General features: G+C 40.7%; 1 protein-coding gene and 1 long non-coding RNA gene across 6 annotated transcripts in view; one reads left to right on the top strand and one right to left on the bottom strand.

The window, feature by feature from the left end:
* The window catches only part of CASP6 (caspase 6), a 1,021,045-nt gene that overhangs the window by 844,370 nt on the left and 150,139 nt on the right, over window positions 1–26,536 (bottom strand). The window lies entirely within an intron of this gene.
* The window catches only part of LOC146401004 (uncharacterized), a 161,259-nt gene that overhangs the window by 26,889 nt on the left and 107,834 nt on the right, over window positions 1–26,536 (top strand). Inside the window, exon 2 of one of the 5 annotated variants that reach the window (XR_014813203.1) lies at window positions 8,874–9,010. The exons of the other annotated variants lie outside the window; for them this stretch is intronic. This is a non-coding gene — a long non-coding RNA (uncharacterized LOC146401004). The remainder of the gene's footprint in view (window positions 1–8,873; window positions 9,011–26,536) is intronic. 5 annotated transcript variants of the gene reach the window in all.

The following is a 26,536-nucleotide window of genomic DNA, read 5'->3' as shown; positions in this document are numbered from 1 at the left end:
TGTGCTCACTTTGCTTTGCAGCCAAACCAGCAAATCTGAATCTCACGCAGGTAAGGCAGGGTATTTATGGGAGTTCCTCCAAAGAGGATGTGTCACAGAATTTCCAGGTTTGGGGGTTTATGGCCCTTGTAGAAGGAGGAGTGCTTCAGGATGGAAGAGCTTGAGGAAGGATGCTGGAATAGAAGTCTTCGCGTTTCCTTACCCTCTGCCACCACATACTGGAGTCCTTGCTACATGCACCCCACCACCTCCCACCCTGTTCCAGGAATCCAGGCCTGGGATCCCTGCCCTCCCACCCTCCCACCCTGTTCCAGGAATCCAGGCCTACACCGGCCTGGCTGTGAAAGGCAAAGACATGGTATGTGGAGTCAAAGAATTGGGAGAAGACAAAAAAAAAAAAATCAGCATTTCATTGGTTGGTTCCAGTCTTCTTTGTCGATGCTTGTTCAGCAGTTGTGATTTTTGTGTTTTTGTGAGAGGATGTGGGCTCAAGTCCTTCTACTCTGCCACCTTGTCTCCAGTCCACAACATTTCTTTGTAAAACTTAAAAAATATATATATTACATTCTCTCTTAAATAGGGTGAATTACTGATCTGGATAAAATTCCTTGATTTTAATTGATTCATTATGTTGATTTCCTACCTCAGGTTATAAGCAGACATCTGAAAACTGTGAAATTGACGTTATTCTAGATCTTCAAAACCACTGATAACCAAAGGGGCTGTAATATAGCAGCCACATATTTTTAAAATTACTATTAGATTTCAGTTGATAATCATTACCATTGAGTTGAATGATAGCTCACTGTTTTGGAAGTCATTGACGGAGGTTTCCATTATTATTGTGAACTATGGCTTTTTAAAATTTTTTATTCTTGCCAGAATTTTTTCCTTTTTATTTCAGTTCGTATCTATCTAAAAAAAAACTTATGACAAATAAGCTGTCAAGAAACACTTAAGAAAGCTAAATCAGCTCTCTATTCTACTTGAAGTAAAATGATTAAACTTTATGGTAGAGTTTTGTTTCATTTAATGTTTAATCCTTTTAAAATAAAAAAGGCTTAAAATAGTCAGGTAACTATGAATATATTCTCCCTGTCTATACTCTGTATTCTATACGTAGAGAAATTAATATGTATTTTAAAATCCCCAATAGAAGGTCGGTGTAAAGCATTATGATTTTAAACAGGCCACCTATATGATGTGTATATAAATATTTATGCGCATATATACATATATTACAAATCAACATTTCCTATAAGTCCTATCTGCTTATAGTTTTACAACAAAAACAAAGAGTAGGATAAATAATAATCAAAATGGGAAAACTCTGACTCCTTTAAAGAACTCAAATATAAATTCTTTTATATCATTACAATTTGTCGAAGATGTCTCATTCCCTAGTGAGCTCATGTAGTCCTTTTTAAGATCTAGCACGAAATTTCACTGCATACTTTATTTAGTATAGGATAATGCTTACCTATAAAGTAATGCTTTATATTTTTACAAAGCATTCGGAAGTGTTGATGAATTGTCAAAGAACAAGCAATCCAGTTTACATTCTCCCTGCCTCTCCTACCCCTAATCTCTTCATTCGTAGAGGTGATTTTCCTATACTAGTAATAGCTAGTTAGAATATGTTTAATAAAGGATTAACTCTTAATTTAAATAAGAGTAAAGTCCCCATGGTAAGATTCTTAGTAAGGGTTAGAAGAGAGCTTTCTAGTTTTCCTCCCCATGAACACCTTGGCACAGTTACACGTAATTTAAAAAAGTATATGGCTTTAATCTGAAGCTGACTCTTCTTTGGAATAATGTTGAGCGTTAATGAAAAGCCTCCTTGTCTCAGGTCAATTAAAAAAAAAAAAGTAACTGGAATTCCCGTCGTGGCTCAGTGGTTAACGAATCCGACTAGGAGCCTTGAGGTTGAGGGTTCGATCCCTGCCCTTGCTCAGTGGGTTGAGGATCCGGCGTTGCCATGAGTTGTAGTGTAGGTCGCAGATGCAGCTCTGATCCCGAGTTGCTGTGGCTCTGGCGTAGGCCGGCAGCTACAGCTCTGATTAGACCCCTAGCCTGGGAACCTCCATATGCCAGGGAGCAGCCCTAGAAAAGGCAAGAAGACCAAAAAAAAAAAAAATTAGTGACATGGTCTTAGTAGTATAAAATAATAGGTTGAATTATTTTTAAATGATGTATTATGTGCCAATTTCAGTCACTAGATTGTTTTGACCGTGGGAAGGTAAAAATAATCCCTTTTCATTTATCCTACTATTCAATATCAAAATAGCTGGCTAATTTTTTTTTACTGTACTGAAACTGTATTGAAAATACAACAAATTTGGAATTTATGAACAATTTTATTTCTCCCTGTGAACATTAACTGTTCTGGATTATATGCAGTATCTTTTGCAGCTTGCTTTTCACATTTATTTTTATGAAAAGGAATTGGAAATCTGATTTATTGTCCTCTGTCATAGTGAAGAGAAAACTTCTCAATGATTTGGCTACAGCTTGCTAAGCAGGTTATCTTGTTAAAAAACAGAGCAAATTAAAAAACACCAGGTAGAATGACAGGGTTCATTAGTGAAGGTTTAAATTCAGGACTATTTTATTTATTTTTTATTTTCTATATATATATATTTTTTGGTCTTTTTGCTTTTTCTAGGGCCACCCCCACAGCATATGGAGGTTCCCAGGCTAGGGGTCTAATCGGAGCTGTAGCTGCTGGCCTATGCCAGAGCCACAGCAATGCCAGATCTGAGCCGCATCTGTGATCTACACCACAGCTCACGGCAACGCTGGATCCTTAACCCACTGAGCAAGGGCAGGGATTGAACCCTCAACCTCATGGTTCCTAGTTGGATTTGTTAACCACTGAGCCCACGATGGGAACTCCCAATTCAGGACTATTTTAAAAGACTGGCAGTTTTACTTTTTTTCAAGTATACATGTAGTAACCTGGGTTAGGCTTCTAAATGCTGCCTCCTTGGGCTAGTTGTGCTGCCTCATCTTAGTTTTTGCAACAAGGAAGAAATAAATATGTAGATTAGCAGATAGAGACAAATACATGAATCCAATTGACAGCTCTAGGAGCTCACTCAGATAGTCACACTTTCTAATCAACTGTCTATATTTTTATCATTTTCAAAATAGTTTTAATAGTAACGATCATCAAAATAAACCATATGCTTCATTTGCTGTTTAGTCAAAGATTTAAGATCTTGACACATTCTTTAATTTTAACAATAATCTTGAGAAGTAAGGAATGAATGTAACTATGTCCATTCTAAAGAAGAAAAACATGAAATTAGCTAAATTTCTAAATGATTATCCAGACTCCTTGCACAATTCTTGCTGTGCAGTATATTTATGTAAGCTCTGGGAGGCCACGGGCTAAATATTATTAATCTCTGTGTTCCTAGCACAATTCCTTGAGCTCAGCAATGGCTATTGTGGAATGAAAGAATAGATGGATCAAACTGACAAACTACCCTTGTGATTGGACTGAATTGTTGGCAGCCTGGTTCTTTTTTTTTTTTTTTAATTTTTAAAAATTTTATGTTTCATTCAAGTCACATTGCCCGTCTTGAATCTATTATACAATTCCGCAGACATGCCTTATCTGTTGGTTGATGGGACAAGCCAGCTCTTTACCAGAGTGTGAAGTGGGACTCTTTTATGTTCCTTTCCTTACAATTATTTTTGCAGTTAAATAATTTGGGAATTCAGACTAAAGCTTCTCTCATTCTCAAGATTGCAGTAATAAGCGTTCCTTTTCATATGTATATATTTCAGTTGATGATCATAGCTCATACATGAGAGCTCACACTATGCTGAGTGATTTATTACATTAGTACCATTATTGTCCCTTTTTTTTTTTGCAGATGAGAAAACAAAGTCTAAAAGAGGGATAATAATTTGCCCAAGTTTTCACAAAAACAGAGAGTGAGCAAATAGTTACAAACTGGGGTGCAAACCTAGGCCTGTATGACTATAGCATCCAAAATTTCACACTCATTTTCAATTGCCTCTGTTTATGAAGAGTTTAATTTTAGCACGTGCACTTTTTGGGAACATCATAATTATACTTAGGAACCATAGGGGTATTTTCTTGGATAACAGCTGTGGGGAAGGCTTGGGCATGAAAAAAGTATCAAACATTAACAAAACAGATTATTTCAGGAAACATTCATTATTCATCTTGATATCTTGGGGAGAAGGAAGTGGTCACAGTAGGTGAATTAGGGGAAGGTGAATGGGACAATAGAATAGGCTTCTCATTCTTAAGACTATGCACAGCCATTATTTTATTTAAATCACCTCCAGTAGCAGATTAGAGTGAGAGTCCAGCTTTTAGTCTGGCTTTAGTGAGAACCAGAAGAGTCTACGTACTATTGCATTTGGTCCTTCATGCGTTTCCCAAATATCTGATGAGATTCCTCTTCTGAGTCCAGAGAGGGGGCCCAGTGTCATTGCAAGGGAGTTTGAAATCAGCTTCTCTGCTCCCACCCTGATCTCCTGTCATCTTTTTGCTCCTATCCAAATATTCTTTGACATGCATTCTACAGTTAGAGACCAAATAATTGCAAATCTGCCTCAGGCAACATTTTGGTGTGGATAATTTCAGCTTAAACAATAAACAACTGTAAAGGACAAGTTTCTTGCCTGGAAGGGTTACCAACAAGAGGGAAAAGAAAAGTACGGAGAGCAGGTGGAAAGTGAACTTTAAACACTTTACAACTTTGCTTAAGGTCAGATCTGTTTACTTTCTCCTGGGCAGGGCAAACAGAGGGAAACAACACAGGCCAGGCAGCCGCCACTAAATGCCTTCCATACCTTTTCGAGTTGGGGGCCTCACCATTTTCTGGTGGAATATACATTCTTACGGTTTTCCCATTTCCTCCATGTGCAAACAGGTTCTGCATGGTTAAGTGAATTGTTCAAGGACTCACAGAGTTGGGGGTCAGTCTCAGATTGAACAGAATCCAGAACTCATACACTTTCTTTTCCAGCACAATGTCAATAGCATAGGACAAGATCAGGTGTACCGAGGGACAACTAGGCAGCTCTGCTTTCAATCAGTTGTGCTGTTTCTTTCTTCTTTTCTTCCTTCTTTTTTTTCTTCTTCTTCTTCTCTTATTTTTCTTTTTTGGCTGCCCCGTGGCATACGGAATTCCAGGGCCAGGGATCAGATCTGCACCACAGTTGTGACCCACCTCACAGCAGTGCAACACCAGAACATTTAACCTACTCTGCTCAGCCGGGGGTTGAACCTGTGTTTTGGCGCTGCAGAGACACCGCTGATCCTGGTGTGCCACAGAGGGGAGCTCTCTTTTTCTTCTTTTCAACAGGACAGACTTTGTATAAAACAGGTTAATTTTGTGGGGGCTTGTTAATTTTAGCATCACAGAGAGAGTCTGGGTATTGTTTTAGTAAATGCATTAGCTTTTTTATCAATGTACGTATTTATCGATAAATCCTTGTTCCTGGAAGAAAGAAGTCATTCAGCAGCATTTGCTGATTGAAAGACTAGCTGCGATAACATCACTTTTGTCTAACTATGTGCAAGCTGGGCTTTAAGATATTCGTGGAATTTTCTGTAGAATCATAAGGTGTTGAAGTTGGAAGAGCAGCCAGAGAACATATGAGAAACCCCTTGGCCTTCTTGGCAACCCCTCATGTATGGATAAGTATAGATAAGAAAACTGAGGTCCTGAAAGGATAAGAGAATCATCCAAGATAACATGCATGCTTATCGACACTGTTGGAACAGGTACCCCGTGCTCTTTTCTGGCATGCTCTTCAGAGTACTACTGTTACAACCTCTGGCTTTAGCATTTTTTTTTTTTTTTTTTTTTTTTTTTTTTTTTTTTGTGGGTGGGGAGTTGGCCATGCCCATGGCATGTGAAAGTTCCTTGACTCTTGTTGCTTCAGTAACAACTTGGGAGCCTTAACCAGTTGTGCCACAAGGGAACTCCTTAGCAATTTGCTTGATGAGGTGAGGAAGGTTGGAGGTTGGGGTCCTAAAACAATGTACATCTCCATTATATTTTCCCATTTTTCTGACTTGTCCTCCTGATTGAGTATAGTAGGTTGAACAGTGGCTCCCTAAAGTATAAATCCATGTCCTAACCTCTGGAACTTGTGAATGTCGATTTATTTGAAAGAAAGATCTTTGAAGGTGCGATTCAGTTAAAATCTTGAGATGATTCGATCATCCAGGCGTATGTTATAGACCCTAGATCCAATGGCAAGTGTCTTTATCAGAGAAAAGCAGAGGGAGACTTGCGACTGGCTGAAATGAAGCCAGAGGAGAAGACATTGTGAAGACGGAGGCAGAGATTGGGGTGGTGTGGCGGCAAGCCAAAAACGCCAGGGAGCGCAGACGACCACCAGAAGCTGGAAGAGGCAGGGAAGGGTTCTCCCCTGAAGCCTCTGGAGAAGGTGCAGCCCTGCCAACACCTCGCCGTCTGACTTCTGGCCTCCCAAAGCGCTAGAGAACACATTTCTATTTTAAGTCACCCACTTTGTGGTACTTTGTCGTAGGACCCATAGGAAACCAATACATGGAAGGACGGATATTACAGACCTGACGTTATATAAATTACATCACAGAACTGACGTCCTTTATGTCATCCCTGACTTCACACATGCCAAGGGAAGGTGGGAGTCTGCTGATGGGAGTGGACAGCTGAAGCACTTCAAGGCAAATGAGTGTATTCGTTGTGATACAGACAGGCAATAATGACCTTCTGGCAAATAACAGGCATTTTATTTTTTAAAAACCCCAAAGAAAGGTTGGGAACATCAGATCAAATAAAGTGAAGGAGTGAGAGAGGGCCAGACCGTTTCCTGTTTTGTGCTCACACTCTTTCAGACCTTGGCGCTCTCGCACTTCTTCCCGCATACCCGCGGGCCCTTCTCACAAAACCACTCCCCTTGGCCTTCTGCTAATCCTTCTCCAACCTCTGCCTCATTTCCTGGGGCTCTTTTCCTAGGCCTGCTTCCCACCTCCAGATTAATTTGTTGCAAGGAGATAAGGCTGATGATAACTCACTGCTACTCTGTTTTAATAGCATGTCTTTTCCAACTGATCTGGGATCTGTTACCCTGAGGAGAGCGGTCAATGGGTATCCCAAGCAGGTTCTACACCAGCGTAAGGCCCAGGCATTTTGGAGAGAGAGGAACATTCTTCCTGCCATTCCTGTCCCACACCATCAAGTCCAGCCCAGTTCACGAGTAGCCCCATGGGCAGGTATTTTCCTACAGACCCAGATGTCTTGGGAGACGAAAAGGAACTAGAAGACAAGGAATGCTTCCGTCCCGGGCTGGATTGTCTCATGAGTTCGGAGAGTGATGCAGGGCTGCTTTGCTTCCTGTTGCGCCTTCTGCTTGGACATGATTCCTTTTCTCTCATTCAACTGCTTAACCTTTCTGTGCCTCAGTTTCCTCATTTGTAACGTGGAGGTGATGATGATACTTTGCTCTTAGGCTCGTTGTGAGGATTCAATGAGGTAATCTGGGTCAAGCTTTTAGGGCCGTGCCTGACCCAGAGTGAGAACTCGATAAACCTTAGCTGTTTTATTTATTAGACAGAAATGCCTCTGATTCCTAACTTCTGTGAGGAGTCAGCATCTCGATGTACTGCCAGCCTTTCGACCAGTTCCTTACTTCTCCTGGGGATGTGTTTGTCTAGTGACTGTCCTTATTCCAATTTCCTTGATTGTGGGGAGTTTTCTGTTACAAGTCCATGATCAAAAGGAAATTTGGTGTCATGCTTTTTCACGCTCCACTCTGAGAAATGGAGACAGTGACGTGGCTAAGTGTGTCTGCCTCGTGGTCTCAAGCTTTTCCTCGGGTCGACTGTTTGAGGACCAGGCAGAGGGTCCAGAGTGAGCAAGTCAGTTTGGATCCTCACAGTAAGCTAAGTCCTCTAACCTCGTCTATATTGGTTATAAAATTGATGCTTTTACTTATTAGCTGACCATTTTGTCTTCTTATTGGTTCAATACTTGTTATCGGTTGAAGTCCCTTGAAAACACAGCAACATGGCTATTCTGATGAAGGACAACTTAAGCCAGAGGGGATGGAGTCTTGTTTGAGGAAAAAAAAGTGTGCCGAAGTAGGTGCCTAGAACGCGTCCCCGTGTTTGAAGGCAGAGTGCGAGGTCAAGAACCCACACTCCCCCTCTCCTTCCAGTTCACCCACTGAATTAACCTGTTTGCTTATCTTTCTAAAACTTTATGAGTCAATCAGCAACGAAAGATCAGAAGTCACTCCTTCAAACCCATGTGCTCCCCTGAAAGAAGGCTTTAAGGATACACCAGACTGCAGAATGAGAAAAAGTGTGCAGTGGAGGGATCATAAACAGAAGATTTTTATTCCTGAGCAAGCAAAATGAAAATTCAGCAAACAAATCGAAGAATCAAGATAAAGGCCTAAAAGATGAAATGGGGACACGAACTATATAACAATGAACATAAAACCAAATCCTCTCAACACTCAGGCAATTACACTGGTCCTGTGGTGAGTCAGAGTGAGCAAAATACTTCTTTAGAGGAAAGTGTTCATGCTGGAAGGAATATGAACATCATACATCTATAAATTACTTTATACTCCACAAAACGTCATCACATCTATTTCCTTATATGATTTTTATTTGAACTCTATGGTGTTTGTTGGGGATTATAAACGATGTGGGAAAAAAAAAAGGATACTCTGGGAGGTAAAAAAATTATCTGACTTATGGCTGGTCAGATGACAGGTGTCTGATCCAATGATAGATGATAGTTTTCCGTCTTTTATCACAAAACCCTTTCTATCCCTTTGGGTGGTGGCTGGAATAATACTTAAGCAATTCTTTTCTCTTTTAGTGTCATGGAGACTATGGCTCTGCCTTTCAAATTATCACATTGAAAACAACAACAACAACAACACTTCATTGCCTACCATTTTGGAAACCCATGAATTCTTCCACCAGTGCCTGAATTTAGAGGACTTCCCTTTATTGGTATATTAATGGGAGATTTGGATTTGCTCCTTTTAATAGGGGTTCAGAATAAGAGGATTGTCTGTCTAATGATACTCAAGGGTGTTATAAAGAATGGTTCCATTGTCATATATGCCTAGAAACAGAAAAATTGAAGGCCTAAAATGAGTTAGCTATGGGCTTTATCATAGAACAATCTTGTTTTTAGGATTTACACTAGAGTCCTCAGATGTGGGCTAATAAAGAAATTAACATGGTACTTAAATCACAAATATACATACGTTTTATTTTATTTTATTTTTGGCTGTATGTGGAAGTTCTGGGGCCAGACCCTGAACCAGCGCCACAGCAGTAACCAGAGCCACAACAGTGACAATGTCATATCCTTAACCCGCAGAGCCACCAGGGAACTCGACATATATTTTAGGAAGTAGTGTTGATTCTAACCTCTCTGGGACTTGTCCTCACTGTTGGTAAGTGGATGTCACCAGCAGGTTGTGCTGGAACTTCACCTATCAAGGTGTTAAGACACATTTCGCCTACTTATTATTTGGTGAATATCTTCTGCTTGCTTGCTCCTTAAGGCCCAGTTACAGAGGAGATGATAATCTGCGGTTGTGGTTGGCAGTATCTGACAAGGGTTTTCTGAATCTGTTCTTGCTAAAGCTATCTGACAGTCTATTCACCCTTCTTCCAGGTCTTTTTTTCATTTTTGGATTTCTTTTTCTTAGCTTTCTGGTCAGTGGTAGGGAGCTGGGGTAACCCACTACTATAGCTGGCTCTGGGGCTTGTTTCCTGGTCTCATTCCCATAAGCTCTGTTTCCTAGAGCTGAGTTTCCTCCCCTTCCCCTTTCATATTACTTTAGGATATCACCTCTAGTCAGTGTCACAGTCTATAATTGACTCTGAAAATTATTATAGCAGCTCCAAAAGCATGTCTTTGTTGCATCAGCTCAGCTGAGATGCCCACTGATCACTACCTGCACTGGCCTTAAGTTTTTCTTATTTTTGAATGGTTGTTCTTTTGCCACATTTGGAGATGAAATGGATGCTCATTTCCTGCTGAAGTGGAAGCTTCTGCTGCTTCTCTGTTTTTTCCCCAAGTCTATTCGTTTCTTTCTTCTGGATGCAATCTCCTGTCACTCAAATCATGCTCCTTTGCTTTTGTGACTCCTTTCATTCGTATCACTTTTTAATAGTAACCCAGATGATAAGACAGTGAGATATTACCTTAATGGTATCTTAACAATCAATGGTATTGATAGGACTTTGTAATAGTCAATAAATGTAATAACTTTTTAAATGGTGCATTTAGTAGATACATCACTGTTTTCTATGGAGACCAAATAAACAAATACATAGTACTAGAGAAAGAAAAAATAATAAAGGAGGACATCTGTAATAATGTGGTTATTTCAGAGATTAAATTCAGATTCTATGCAGGCGTTGATTCTTTATCAATTCTGATGGATATTCAGTTCTTGAAAATGGCCCTGGGAGATTAATTTGCTATTGGAAGAGATGTTTAGATGTCCTTCAGTATTATTTTCCACTTCTTCAGTAATAGAATTCTTGAATTTTAGCCAGGCAAATCACTGCCACAAATAAAAACTGCAATTCTCGGCTTCTCTTGCAACTAGGTTTGCCGTAGTTCCAACTTCTGGCCAATGGGATATAACTGGTAGTAATGCGAAAAATTTCTGGGAGGTTTTGCTAAAGGAAGGATGTATTCTTCTTATTCTTTTAACCTTCCAGATGGCCGGGATACAGAAGTGGTGGTTGGAGATAGAGCGGTTATCTTGCGCCGTGAGGTAAATTTAGGGATCAAGACCACCCTCTTATTAATAAGATAAAAGCAGTTTGGGTCCTTGACAACTTGGGGAGGTATATCAACATTATCTTTTCTACTTGAGCTTTCCTTGACAGAAAAATAAACTTCTCTTTTTTAAGCCACTATTATTTTGAGGTTTCTCTCATTTGCAGTCAATCATAGTATTAGTTATAAAGCTTACAAAAGTGTAGTGTGTTGAACTGTATACCCTCAAAAGCTATATCCACTCCTACCCCAGTTCCTGTGAGTGTGACCTTATTTGAAAATAGGGTTTTTGTAGATACAGTTAAGGATCTTGAGATGAGATCATTTTGGATAAGGTTGAGCCCTAAATCCCATGATGTATCTTTATGGGAGAAAGGAGGGAGAGACTTGGGACATAGAGAGACACAGGGAGGAGGGCCAGGTACAAAGAGACTGGAGTTATGCTGCCACAAGTCAAGGAAAGCCAGCAGCCACTGGAAGCTGGAAGAGGCAAGGAAGGATTTTTCCCTTGAGTCTGCTGACATGATGAGAGAATGAATTTCTGTTGTTATCAGCTGCCAAGTTTGCAGGATTTGTTATGACAACCCTAGAAATTAATACAAAGGATAGCTATTTAAAATTAAAATTTTTTTTTATTGAGGGAATACTGGTTTATAACATTATATAAGTCTCATATAACACATTTTTTTAAATGGACAAATAGGGGATTCATCTAAGTCATAAAATGAAATTTAAACACAGACTTGGTGATTTCTTCTTGGACAGTGTTTATGCCAGGCTTGAAAGAAGTCACTAAAACCATTAATCTGTCACTTAAAAAAAAAGCCATTCTCTCCCAGAGTATATTTATATGGCTTTGATTCCTCCTTTCAGGACATCAGAAATCCATTGTACTTATATGTAGGTAAAAGTGTCTTTGAAGATTTATCAACTGGCTAATGCTCATCCATGAAAATAAAATTAACAGCTTTGGCTTAAAATGGTACTGCCTTTCCTGGGCAAATGGATGAAGTGTTTTACTCTCTTTAGAAGGAACTCGGGTTCTATAAGAAAAACCAGCGGTTAGGTTTGATAATAAAAGGGGATGATTCTGAACACCATTTATCAATTTTGCCAGACGGCAAACACTATTTTAAACATCAGTTATTGAGAGAAAGAGGATAGCTGAATATTCACATGCAATAAGCATATTGAACTGATCTGCCACTTATAGGGATAGACCTTTCGGTGACAGCGCTTTGTGTATGTGTGATTTACAAATATGTGCTTTGTCTGCATTAACACTTTCTTATTCCACTAACTAGAGACTCACTAGTTCATGAGCATTCTACTCTCAAAATGTCTGAATGGCTTCCTGTTTTAAATAGTACATATTGGTATATACATATTTTAAATAGTACATATTGGAATATATATATTTTAAATAGTGCATATATATGTGTACATATATACACGTATACATATACATGTATATATACATATATATTTTTATTTTATTTATTTATTTATTTATTTATTTATTTATTTATTGTCTTTTTGCCATTTCTGGGGCCGCTATCGCAGCATATGGAGGTTCTCAGGCTAGGGGTCTAATTGGAGCTGTAACTGCCGGCCTACGCCAGAGCCACAACAATGTGGGATCTGAGCTGCGTGTGCAACCTACACCACAGCTCATAGCAACGCCAGATCGTTAACCCACTGAGCAAGGGCAGGGACCGAGCCCGCAACCTCATGGTTCCTAGTCGGATTTGTTAACCACTGCGCCACAATGGGAACTCCCACATATACATATTTTAAATAGTACATATTGGAATATAATGCATATTTTCTAACACAACCATAAGGCCCTAAATCACATCAGTGGTCCCAGGCTCTCAGCCTGGCCCCTCTCTCCCACTCCACGTTGTCTCAGCCACAGGCGTCTTTTTACTTTGGTTCCCTGATAGAGCTTGATTCTCTCACATGCTGTTACCTCTGCCTGGCATACTCTTTTCCCAGCTCTTCGTCTGGTGAAATCCTTTTTATCCCTCCAGTCTCAGCTTATGCATAATGCCTTCAGATAGACTTTGACTTTGTGGCATTGATCATGATTTATAATAGCTTGCATTACTTTTAAACTAGTTTTGATTCCTTGTCAAATGCTTGCTTTTTGCTTCGTAACCTTCTTAAAGGCTCTCGTTCATACTTTTTACCCACTCTCTGTACATAGCCCAGGACCTGGGACATAGCAGGCACTCAGTAAATATTTGTTGAATGAATGAATGAAAACAATGTTTTTAGTAGGATACCTGGATATACCTTAAATAGCTCAAATTACAACTTTGGACTAAGGAAAAATTTTGGTTGACAGCATCAAAAGAACAATGTTTCTTATGTCTGGCTAGTCATTAAAATCATTTAAGAAGCTTTTATAAAATGATGATGTCCAGATCCCATTCCAGAAATTCTGATTTATTTGGTTTAAGATATGGCCCGGACATCAGTATTTTTATAAATTCCGATTCTAATATGTGGACAAGGACAGAAAAGCCAGTGGTGCAGTTTCTGGATGGTAGCTAATAATAGAACATCATCTTTTCCTCTGATAGCCTTCATTTTATTGCTATTAATAATTTCATTTGGAGTATTCTGAACAAAGATGGCAATGATTGGAAGGAAGAAAGATAAAAACAGAAATCACAATATCTGGTACACTCTCTTGGCATAAATGTTGGCAGTATATCTTGTGTAGTGAAATTTAAAATGCCTTGCCATAAATAGACATTCCATTGCATAAACAGAATCATATATTGGATTAAAAAAGAGCAAGTGATTGTTCTTACAAGCAGTGACGTAAGCTGAAATTCTGGGAAAAGGAGAAAGTGTGTCAGAAAGGTCTATCTTATCTTTTGTTACTTAGTCAAGAAACTGATCTCAGTGGGAGAAGGAAAACCCACATTTCTGTCTTCCCATACATAGAGCCTAAGGCATTCCTACCCAGTAAGTAGCATGCAGGACCTCCCTAGCTTTAGCCGTACCAATATTCTGGAGGCACAAACCCCATCCATGGTGAGGTAGGAAGCCCGCTGTGCTGAGAAAAGAGCAGTGTGCTGTGGAGGAGAAACTCAAAAAGTAAGGATACTTCTGTCCCAAGAGTTCTGTCTTCAGGGCCCGTCACCCACGTTCCCACAGAACCTTGCCCACATCGCCACTGCCGCTATAGCAATTGTCTAATCGTATTGTACCTGTTTGGATGCTTTGCCACTAGCTTGTAAGCTCTTTGTGGTCAGAATGACACTTTTTATTCACGTTGGTATTTCCAATACTGTCTATGCTTCTTGGCACATGGCAGCCACTGATTTGCCACTTCTGAATAAATGGACTTTTGAGTATGATAGACTTGTGTTAGCATCCTGGCTCAGTCATGACTGTGACTTTGGAAAAGTTCCTTTATTTCTTGGGATGGTTATTTCTTCATCTGTTGATTAGAGATATCCTTTCAAATTTATTTACGAGAGTGCCTGTCTTAGCCAGGTAGGGTAGATTGAGTCATTGACCTGATTTCCTCTCCCCTCCCATACCCTTTGCCCTGTAACCTTGCAGTTTCTCTTTACCTGGACTCAGTCATGTGTCTGGCTTTGGCTTATGAGATGCTCACTGATGTGACTGACACAAGCAGGGGCTAGGAAGGTGCTCTTGTGCTGCCATATATACTTCCCTCTGGTAGCTGTGGCCCCTTCAGACTGAGCTCCATGGTTAATACATGGATCCAGGTAAAGCAAACTAGCATCCAGCCCACAGCAAGGAGGTAAGCCCGGTCAGACCCACAGGTGGGAGCAGAGCCGCTGCAGCAGCCGCAGCCCAAGAGAAGCTGCTACTGCCCTCTGGCAAACTCGTGAGTCAGAACTAAATGCTCCTTGTCATATGCCACTGAGATCATGTGGTTGTGTTATGCAAGAATACTTAACTCATATACCAAGGTTTCCAAGAAAGTAGACAGATGGGGGCAAAAGCTTATGGGCTGCCCCTTTTAAGTAAAGAGACACAGTAAAGGAGGGCAATCCTGGGGGAACAGGAGCGAGGAGGCAGCAGGGGAAGAAGGAGGGAGGACAAATACACTTCTAAGAGGTGGCAGATACCGTGCTGTCATTAATGGTAGTTACTATTGTTAATATATCTTGGGGGAACTGATCAAAAGCTTTCAGCTTTAAAGCTAATTCATGGAAAAGCAGATCTTCATGGTTTGCTATTTTCAAAAGAGAATATTTTTATTTGGGACGTAGGAAAAGTGAGCACTGACCATTTTTTCTCACTTCTTTTAGGTATTCCAATTCTTTACCTTGCCACATCTTTAACATGTTATCTTATTTTGTGGCTATATCTCTCCCTAAGGTCAGTGGAGGTTCTGCAAGCATTTAATAAGTGAACGAAAATCCTGATGTTTATATTACACTATAACTACAAAATGAAGTAATTGACAAGTAAAGAAAAGAAGACGTCAGGTGATGTTCGAAATCTAATGCTTGCTTTCTTATCTTGGGTTATTATTTAGTAGAGGTAAGATTTAGGCTAGTGGTCTGAGATGATGAATTGTGTAGGTAATTTCTCGAGAGCGCTAGGTGTGATGAATTTATAGCCAGATCTTTAGCAGAGTCATCATGACCAAGAATGTGATAACAAAATGAGAAAGAAGCAAAAATAAAATATTTGTGGTAAAGAACAAATTGATAAGCAAAACTTTTTAGACTGAATACTTCTTCTGCTAAAGTAGGACAGATTTTGTATTTCTCACCAGCAGGGGATTATATAAGGGAGGTACTTGACACGCTGAAATCTGAATACATATGGTTGAAGACGAAGATGTGTTCTTGTGGGAAAAATTAGTGATATTGCTGTGAGGTTCATTAACTAAAAAAACAGAACTTACATAAGGCTAGAGTTAATGGCAGAAGATGAAGACATGATGGATCTTTGACCTGTATTGCCGGTCACACAGCAGTTTCTTAAAAAGCCCCGCCTACACCAGACTTGCCAATTGTTATTGAAAAAGAAATGCAGTACAAGAGCGTTACATTCTGTATACCAAAGGATAAAGATAATACTTATTTACTGACATTTATGGATAATATAATCCTTAGAGTGCTTAAATTAAATGTTAAAGTTAATCCTCTTTACATAGTAAACCTCTTCAGAATTTGGATAAGAGGACTCAGGGCTAAGGCAAAATCTTGGACACTAAATTTTAATAATATTTTCTAGAATTCCTTAAAAATGAAAAACCTAAAAAAGGAAATAGAATTTTCCATAGGGCACACGCCTTCAGGGCTTATTTTGAATAGACCTCCTTGATTAGCGGCTACATAAGAAAGGTATATAAAATGGACTTTTTTTTTTTTTGCTGCAAACTGTAGATAAATACATTTATTTGCATGCTTTTCCCTCACAGATCTTAAAAAAAAATTTTTAATACTTTTTCCGACTCACCACTAATGTTATTAATAATTTAGTCCCCGGGAAAGCCCTGAGAAGGTAACTTGTAAAGAGATGGTGCATAGAGGTAGTTAGCTGATTAAATGCCCATACGAGGTGGTGGGGAGTGAATGATGCTGAGGTCAGCAACTCCCCTTGTGAAAATGTCTGACTCGTGTAGACAAAACCAGGCCCCCCCCCTCTCCTGCCAGCAAGTAGTGGTCAGGGCCACTGCTCAGGCAGGGCTTCTGGCAGCTGGGGCTGGGCGTGTGTGAGTGACCATCCAGAGGTTACAGGGCAGGATGCCATGGGACACTGGGGTCAAGGGCGGAGCAGGAAGTAAAGGAACTGGTAAAGCCGTCAGCTGAGGGAGTTGGCAGAGAATGAAAACGCAGGGCTGGAGAGAATTGATGGGTGTGGATCTGACCACAGCAAAACTGAATAAGCAGGTTTGAAAGGCGGGGGCTTGAAAAAAGTTTTTAGAGATTTCGACTGTGGCTGAACCTGCTGCAGACAGTCAAGCAGGAGGTCATGTGCTGTGCTGGACTGCACAGAGCTAATAATGCTTCCTCATGCCTCCCTCTCTCTCTTGATGAGCGGAGAAAGCTTAAAGAGAGGGGTGAGGGTGGGCAGTCAGGAGGACACTCCTGGTTTATGAATCTGGAAGGTGGTCCATGGACAGCTCACAGGAACACTTGCATTGGAAGCAACTTTGTTTCAGTATAGCAGAAACAAATGCTTTGGAATAAGGGTGAAAAAGATTGGGAAAGATTTCCCAGTCAAACTCTAAAGTCTGTAATTTTTATGCATTTTTCCCCCCAAGCCACCCTGTGCTCTTTTATATGCTTGCTCTGCGAGAAGAAGAACCTGCAGCCTGGGGGCCCCGGGTTCTCTCTGGTTAGTAGAGGAGTGCAACCAGAGAAGCAAGGTTGGGGAATGTCAACACAACCGTGACCGCGGCTGTGACCACAATGACCACTGTGGACACTGCCAAGGCCAATGCTACCATTTGAAACAGGGACTTGTCTGCAGGTGGCATTCCCCCCCTCCCCGCCCCCGCTTTTTAAAATGTATATACGTTTAAGGGCATTTCGTTTCAGGACAAAAGATACATCGATGTGAAGCTAAGATGGTAAATACTTCAGAAATGTGTTAAATCACCTGAAATTTCTTTCATTCCTTTTGAGGAATGGATGCAGGAGTGACATTCCAAACCTTTAGGCAGACACCATGGCGTGGGCATGGCCGTCAGAAGAGATCACTGGGCAGGTTCAAGAGTTTCTTCTACCTCTGCAGCTGAGAGGGGTGGGGGAGGGCGGGGGGGGTGGGTGGTGGTGGTGCTGGGAGGGGTGTCAGGGTGGCCAGGACAGGGAGATGACTTTGTGGGGGCTCAGAGCATCAACATTTTTTTTTTTTTTTTTTGAGGGCCACACTGCAGCATGTGGATGTTCCCAGGCCAGGGGTGGAATCGAAGCTGCAGCTGTCAGCCACAGCCGCAGCAACGCAGGATCCAAGCTGCATCTGCAAACTACATTGCACTGTATCCTTAAGCCACTGAGGGAAGCCATGGATCGAATCTACATCCTCATAGACATTATGTCAGGTTCTTAACCCTCTGAGCCACAATGGGAACTCCACATCAACTAGAAGTATTACTGATCGATATAGAAATATTTCCATTTTGCACCAACAGGTTGGCCCCGAAAGCTAAGGATTAGTCCTTTTTTATGGGGAGGGCTTGCTTATTTGTCCTCAGCCTGTGTCACTTTGGTGACCTCCCTCAGCTCTTCAGAACTGGGCTCATCTGGACCATTTATGTCCCGATTTCCACAACATGAGCTGTTCTTTTGTTGGCTTCTGAATGTTCCCTCCACACCTTCCCTCAAAATGTGTCCATATTAAGATATTCAGTCATAGGGTGGCCTGTAGAGCTTTACGTTTGTTACTTTACTCTTTGGTTTTTGGATGGGTCACGTTAACTCCTTGTCTTTTATTTTATTTTATGTATTTTATTTTATTTTTGCTTTTTACAGCCGCACCTGCAGCATCTGGAAGTTACCAGACTAGGGATAGAATCAGAGCTGTAGCTGCCAGCCTACGCCACAGTCATAGCAACTCGGGATCCAAGCCACGTCTGTGACCTACACCTCAGCTCACAGCAATGCTGAATCCTTCACCCACTGAGAGAGGCCAGGGATTGAACCCTCATCCTCATAGATACTAGTCAGATTCATTTCAGCCCTGCCACAATGGGAACCTCCAAATCCTCGTATTACAAAGAGAATTGAAAATCTAACCTATCTAGAATGTTTTGAGATTGTTGTTAGGAACCAAATGCAAAAAGAAACTTTTCAAATTCAAATTCTTCTAACAAAGTCTAGCTCCCCACAGAATGGCTTGTGTGAAGAGTTGAGAGAGTGCTAACTGCCAACATGTGTTTTTGTTGAAATATATTTGCTAATGTAAACAACTTATGCCTGCCTGTGGCACCCAGGACTGTCACGTGAAGTTTGCATGCTACTTGGAGAATGCTGCTCTCACAAAGATTAATACATGTAAATCTGTAACTCATATTTCTGTTGCTCACATGTGTCTCATGCAATTAAAGAGAAAGGGAACTCATTAGACCAGCACTGGGAAAGCTTCAACATTTGATTGCTAGAAACAGAAGGGGAAAAAAAAAAAAAATCAATGAAAAATAGGGGGAAATTTCAGAAAAGATGAATTAAATGATGAGGTTTTTTTCCCACTACATCTTTTAATCTGAATTTATTTTCTGTGACTCTTTTTTTTTTTTTTTAAATGCACAGTATAGTTTTTCAAGTAGCTTAGCCCTGCCAATGTAAGGAAATGAAATGGCTTAGGAGCTGTTTTGAATGTTTAACTAGATAGATCACTGCTCTTGGGGTAATAAAATATTCTAATGCAATGGTTCTCAAACTTAAGCTAGTGCCAGAATCACTAGGAACTTCTTAAAACACAGCTTGCTAGGCCTTGTCCTCAGAGTTTTTTGCTTTAGTAGATCTGGGGTGGGGTCTGAGACTCTGCATCTCTGATTAGTTCCCGGATAATACCGTTGCTGCTGCTGGTCCCCAGGACCACATTTTGAGAACTACTCAAAGACAGAAGTTATCAAGCTCTGATGCCCAGCAGAATCATCTGGAGGGCTTTGAAGCGAAACTCAAGCTGGGGCTCCCCCCTACCCCCACTCCAGACCTTCTGATTTGATTAAATCATAAGTCCTAGGGAAGCGGTAATGGTGAAAAACTTTCCAGGGGATGATAATGTTCAGCTGATACTGGGAACCGCTACTTAAATAAAGATTAATCACTATCATGGGATGTGTTATTTGATGATTTTACCTGAACATTCAATGGTTTTGAATCTAGGAGTAACTTTTGCACTCTGTACATAGCCAGTCAAACTTTTTTTTTTTTTTTTTCAGCAACTGTAAAATGTGGTGGAAGCCAAACCTTTTTATTTTATTTTATTTTTTGTCTTTTTGCCTTTCCTAGGGCCGCTCCCGCGGCATATGGAGGTTCCCAGGCTAGGGGCTGAATCGGAGCTGTAGCTGCTGGCCTACGCCAGAGCCACAGCAACGTGGGATCCGAGCCGCGTCTGCGACCTACACCACAGCTCACGGCAATGCCGGATCCTTAACCCACTGAGCAAGGCCAGGGATCGAACCTGCAACCTCATGGTTCCTAGTCAGATTCGTTAACCACTGAGCCACGATGGGAACTCCCAAAACTTATTTAAAAAAATAAGTATTGCATTAATATAATTAGCAGCCACTTTAAAATATGGCAGTTTCCTCCTAATTCAGGTATGGGGAGCAGAGAAGTGTTGAGACTGAAGTTTTATCCCCTTTTCTTTATATCACTCCCTTCCGCCCCACCCTCATCTTCAGTTTCTGAGCCTTCTTCACCCCCCCTTTTGTTTGAAGGTCTGTTGGCTGACAGCTGGAGGTGTCCTCCAGATAACAGGTGGTCTAAACAGAAAAAGCCTTAAGAATGGCCACAAGGGAGCTTGAGGACATCCCTCGGGGGTTGGGTGATTTATTTTACCAGGCACTGGTTGAGTTCAGATTCTTACTGCTTTCTTAGCCTAATGGATGGGTGATTATAGGAAAATCACTTAATCTTGTGAAACTTCACTTTTCTTAAAGTAACATAGGGTACTACCTACCTCTTGAGAGTCTGTTTTGAGGATTAAATAAGATGGCAGGATGGGACTTTGATTTCTTTGCTGGCTGCGGATGCCAGAGATCCTGCGACACAGAAGGCCCTTGAGCAGCTTTAGTCAAACGGAAACAAACTTTGTAAATTGCAAAGTACTAAATAAAAAAAAAATTTACCCGCAGGGAACATGCTCTCTAGCTTCAAGCTCTCTTTGTCCCATGTATGCACTTTGGCCTACATCATTCTCTGGCTTGTGTTCAGTTCTGTGGGCACTGAGTGTTTACAATCAGATGATGGAAGCAAAAGTTGATATGAAAGCATTCTTTCTTGTTGGAGTAAATATCTGATTATGACCACATTTCACTTCTCAAATATTCTTTCTGTAAAGAATATAAAAGGTAGCATTGTTGACACTATTTCTTTTCCAGAAAGGTAATTCTTTCTTTCGGTGGAGAAAGAGTTGTGAGCTGAAGTGAGGAATTTGAGTCCTAGGTTTTATTTCTTACTAACAGTACTGTGGTACCTCATGCTTTATAAATAACCTTTATTGACTTAACATTGGCACGCCTCAGGTTACTGGTGATAATTATGCCAAAAAACCTCTTTCTCTCTCTTCTGATAATAATTTCTCTGTTTTGTTGTAAACCTGGACTAATAGAGTAGAAACATTATCCCTGAATGAACTGGGGTAGGAGTAGGGATGTCTCATTTGTCAAATTACATGATTGTGAGAGTGGAAATAAGCCAGATTTGGCTGTGAGAGCAGTGGTCTTCGTAGGCTTGGCAAAGGACATCACTGAATATCTCACTTGAACAAATTTTGCCATGGCATATAAAGCTCCTTGGTTAATGAATGTTTGTACACTATTATCAGGGCCAAGAGGATGGACATAGGCATACATCTAAAAGGTAGGGAAAAATCTTACTTATAATCCTACTTTATAAATGATTCTGTAAGGGAGGTTATGTGTTGACATCTTTGTGCAAAGCTGACGTGTTGATCCAAATTCTTTATTTTTCCTGAATAGTCAATATCAAGTGAGAAATCATTACATCATAGGCACTTAAACTTTTCACACAGAATATTTATTTTGCTATGAACTTCCCTCTGAGCACTGCTTTTGCGTCACCCCGTAGATTTTCAGTGGTTGTGTCATCGTTATCATTTTTCTCTAGGTGTTTTTTAATTTCCTTCTTGATTTCTTCATTGACCTACTGTTTTTTAGTAGTGTGTTGTTTAGTCTTCATGTAGTTAGTTTTTTCTCATTTCTTTTCCTGTGGTTGATTTCTAGTTTCATGTCATTGTGGTCAGAGAAGATACTTGAAATAATTTCTATACCCTTAAATTTGTTGAGGTTAGCTTTGTGCCCCAGTATGTGATCGATCCTTGAGATTGTTCCATGTGCACTTGAGAAGAATGTATATTCTGATTTTTTTGGATGTAATGTCCTGAAAATGTCAATTAAGTCTAACTTTTCTATTGTGTCATTTAGGATCTCTGTTGCCTTATTAATATTCTGTCCATTGATGTGAGTGGGGTGTTAAAATCTCCTACTATGATTGTATTCCCATCCATTTCTCCTTTTATGTCTATTAGTATTTGTTGGAGGCATCGGGTGCTCCTATATTAGGGGCATATATATTGACGATGGTAATTCTCTTCTTGATTGGATCCTTTTACCATTAAGTAGTGTCCTTCTTTGTCTTTCTTTATGGCCTTCATTTTAAAGTCTATTTTGTCTGAGTATTGCAACTCCTGCTTTCCTGTCTTGTCCATTGGCATGAAATATCTCTTCCCATCTCCTCACTTTCAATCTATATGTGTCTTGTGCCCTAAGGTGAGTCTCTTGTAGACAGCAGATTGTAGGTTTTGCTTTTTTATCCAATCTGCCACTCTGTGCAGAGTATTTATTTTTAAAAAGATATAACATTTCTATTTTATATGGGTAATGCTATGACATGCTATTTTCTGGTGTTGGTAAAAAGCCCTCCAAAAACAACTTTGAAAGGAAATCTAGGATCTACAGAATGATGAGAAAGTTCTAGCTTTCTCAAAGCAGAAAATCTCTGAGAGAGCTCCTTTCCCCTATCTTCATGCCACCAGCCCTCCCCCTTCCCCTTCAGCCTGAATTTCACAGGCAACAGCTTTTTCTGCAGTTGTAAAGTTAGCCTTCAAATATAAACCGAGGTCCTGGGCTCCATTACTGTTTCTGGCCAGAAAACTAGAGTCAGTGTTATCTCTAAGTTTGTGAAATTCAGAAAAAAACAGCTCTGTGGTGGCAGGGCTAGAATTTTATAGCCTGGGTAAGGAATGCCATTGAAGTTGTCAGACTCATAAACTTAAAATGTTTAGATCTTTTGGAGGAAGGGAGCATGGTGTGATGGTGGAAGAAAAGAAGGCCAAGTCTGCAGGACAGTGTTTTATTCCTAAGGCTCTCAAACATTTTTACAACTTTTGATCATGTCTTCCTGCCTCAGTTTCTCCACCCACCTAATGAAATAATTGTGAGAATTAACATGCCTTTGCTTAGGGTCTCAGCTTAGATTGTAACTTTCTCTTGGGAAGCCTTCTTTGAACCTCTGATTTTCGGTTTGGTGCCTAATTTTTGAAAACCCAACCCCTGATGCTCCGCCTGAAACGCTGTGCTTACTGAACCATATGGTTCTGGGTTTGCCTGTTTCTTCTTTCTACTTCACCTCCTGAGCCACCAACCCCCACTTCGCCCCGCCATCGTTTCAGATTATAAACGCTGGTCTAACTGGATTTTCACTGTTTTTGCAGTGCCTGGCCCTGTGTCTAGGTACGGAGACTCTCAATGAATGTTTATTAACAGAATAAGGGAAAGAAAAAAAGATATTTTTCCTAGTGCTCAAGGACAAGTCTATCTAATTGTTATAAGATTAAACATTTGTGTGTGTGTGTGTGTGTTTGTGTATTTGTGTGTGGGGGGGTGGCAAGTGATATAGTCATATTAGCATGGCTCAAATAGAAAAGAGAAGGTCATGTTGGTGAATGATTCTTAACAGCCAGAATGATTCATGGAGGTATGTACGCTTGGCACACATTCACTGCTGGGGTGATGGGCAGGGCACAGCTGCTGTGGGAAGCTTTCTCCCTGCTGGATGGACAGCCTACACCCAGGAAAGGAGGGAAGCTCTCTTCTGTTCTACATTCATATAGGGACACGCCATACGACCGTGAAGGGGCTAGACAACTCAAGATTACTTTCAGTTAGCTGACTTAGCCAGTCAGTAATGCTAACACTTACCGAAGTTATTATATCCAGATACTATTCTAAGCACTTATATGATAAATTCAACTAATCTTCAAAATAGAGATTATTGTGATTCCTCTTTTAGAGATTTTTAAAAATTTTTTTTAAATTTTTTTTTTTAATTTTTAGGGCTGCACCCGTGGCATATGGAAGTTCCCAGGCTAGGGGCTGAATCAGAGCTGCAGCTGCCAGCCTAGGCCACAGCCATAGCAACACAGATTTGAGCTGTGTCTGCAACCCACACCACAGCTCATGGCAACACCAGATTCTTAACCGACTGAGTAAAGCCAGGTATCAAACCCACGTCCTCCTGGATACCAGTCAGGTTTGTTACCACTGAGTCACCACAGGAACTCCTCTTTTAGAGATTTTTTAAGACTCAAAGAAATGGGGTAAATTGCCTAAATTCATCTAATTAGAAAATGGAAGAGGCGGACTTCCAACCCAGTCAGGCTCTGGAAGCGTGGAGCCATCCTGCATTCCCAGCTTTCCGGAGCAGAACTGTCTGTTCTCTCAGCTAAGCAGCCAGGACAACCAGTTGTTCTAACACTCCGTTGACCAAGAAATCAGTCTATACTTGGGGCTACATCTTGGCGCTGTGGGAGTCATCAAAACAGTGGATGTCAAGCCCCTGCCCTGACAACTTTGCAGTAATGCAATGCAGGTGCATTCCTAGAAAACATGTCAAGAAAGGGTGTAATTATGTGCTTCCTTGCATGGTATAGTGAGCACCATTCATGCCAGATACTGAGAATCATTTTTGCCCTCCTGGGGGTGACTTCTGAGGGAAAAGCATTCTCTGAGCCACGTGTACCCCTCATCTGATATGAGTTGCTTTGCTGACCACTGAAGGCATCACTTCTGCTCCTTTGAGAAAAAAGGGTTCAGGCAGTACTGGCTTGATTGCTCCTGAGGCAGAGGAGGATTTTTTTATGTGACTGGGAAAAGAACCAAAAGGATGGTGATGATTGAATCCTCCTAACAACAATGAAAGCTCACATTGACTGAACAAGTATTGCCATGTATTGTTCTAATAGGAATCTACTCATTTACTCATGTACCTATTAAGTACAAGGTATGTACTGTTATTATTTGTGTTTTGCAAATGACAAAACTGTGACACACAGAGAGAAAGCAGCTTCGGTATTAAAAGGCAAAGTCTGGACTTTATTTTGCTTATCAGTCATATAGCTCTCTGTGCCATAGACTGTTTCAAATGCTTTACATATATTAACACATTTACTCCTCATAATACACCTATTTCACACATGGGGAAACTGAGGCATAAGGCCATTAAGTCATTTGCTGTTAAGTCATTTGTTGAAACCCAGCCTAGTAGATCAGCAGCCTGTTTGATGTGAAAAGCCTGATCGTGTAACCATTCTGTTCTTTGGCCTTTTTTTCATGACTTACCAAGACTGCCTGGGTTTTGTTATCTGAAAAATGACATCAAAAACAGTAATACCTATCTTATAGGATTAAATGTGATGGCTTATGTGAAGCCTTAGCATAGGGCCCAGCACACTCTAAAGGTTCAACCCACATGAATTTAGAATGTTAAAATTCATGACTTTATACATTTTTATTTACTTTGGAATTAGAACTAGGTTCTAACATGTATTTTTCACTTATTAGCTGGTGAGCTTGGGCAATGTACTTAACTTATCTGAACCTCAGTGGCCTTCCCTGTAGAACGGAGGACATAATCGCATCTATCTCAGAGATTGTTGTGAAGATAAAATGAGACACTTTTTTTTTTTTTTGTCTTTTTGCCTTTTCTAGGGCCACTCCCGCTGCATATGGAGATTCCCAGGCTAGGGGTCTAATCAGAGCTATAGCCACTGGCCTACACCAGAGCCACAGCAACTCGGGATCCGAGCCGTGTCTGCAAACTTCACCACAGCTCACGGCAACGCCGGATCCTTAACCCACTGAGCGAGGCCAGGGATCGAACCTGCAACCTCATGGTTCCTGGTCGGATTCGTTAACCACTGTGCCATGACGGGAACTCCAAAATGAGACACTCTAAAGAGGAGAATGTTTTAAGTTGATAAAAAAAAACCCAAAAGAGCAGAACTCCGTGGCATGGGCTCGATTAAATGTTTGCATGTGTTATTAGGAGAAGTAAAGGAAAGGAGTTATGAGGGACACAAAGAATGTTTACCATGGAGACTTCATGGTGTCATTAAACATGGGTGACTCACATGGAAGGCCCATGAGGGGGCTCAAGTGAACCTTTTGCCAGGAATACCTGATCTGCCATCACCTCCTCAGAGTGCTAGGGAGCCCGTGAGGAGGAGCCAGGCAGCCCTGGTTTCTCATCTGCTTTCTGTGTGGGTCTGGAGAATGACTTAAGCGCTCTAAGCCTCTGATTCCCCATCTGTGTAATGGGGATGCTAGCACTGCCCTCCTGGAGTTGTCAGGAGGATTAACTGAGATATTGTATGTAATTCACTTGGCACAGTGCCTGGCAAATAATCAACGCCCCATAAAGGTAACTATCAGTGTTACTAAAAGTTGTCATGGAGGGTGAAAAACACAGCCTCATGACTTACACAATCCTGTAACCATTTCTGACTAATACATGGCCTACTCCCATGCTCTTAAGGACTTTTATTACGTGGTTAGGCCATTTGCTGTCCCTGCTACAAGTTTGGCCTTGTAGTCACAGAGTCAGGGGAATTTTAGAACTGGGAAAACAATGGGTAGAGTAGAACCAAATTGTAGAGATTGTTTGATTTGAATGTTTGCTTCATTAAATTAGAAAAATGAGATCATAGTAGCATTTAAAGGATTTTTTTTTTTTTAAGATCAGAGAGCTGAGTTC

Source organism: Sus scrofa, chromosome 8 (genome assembly GCF_054392235.1).
Source record: "Sus scrofa isolate SSC_HxYL_T2T_F1_AM1 chromosome 8, Sscrofa_HxYL_maternal_Yorkshire_Landrace_v2.0, whole genome shotgun sequence".
NCBI classification, from domain to species: domain Eukaryota; kingdom Metazoa; phylum Chordata; class Mammalia; order Artiodactyla; family Suidae; genus Sus; species Sus scrofa.
This window is presented reverse-complemented; position numbering and strand designations above follow the sequence as displayed.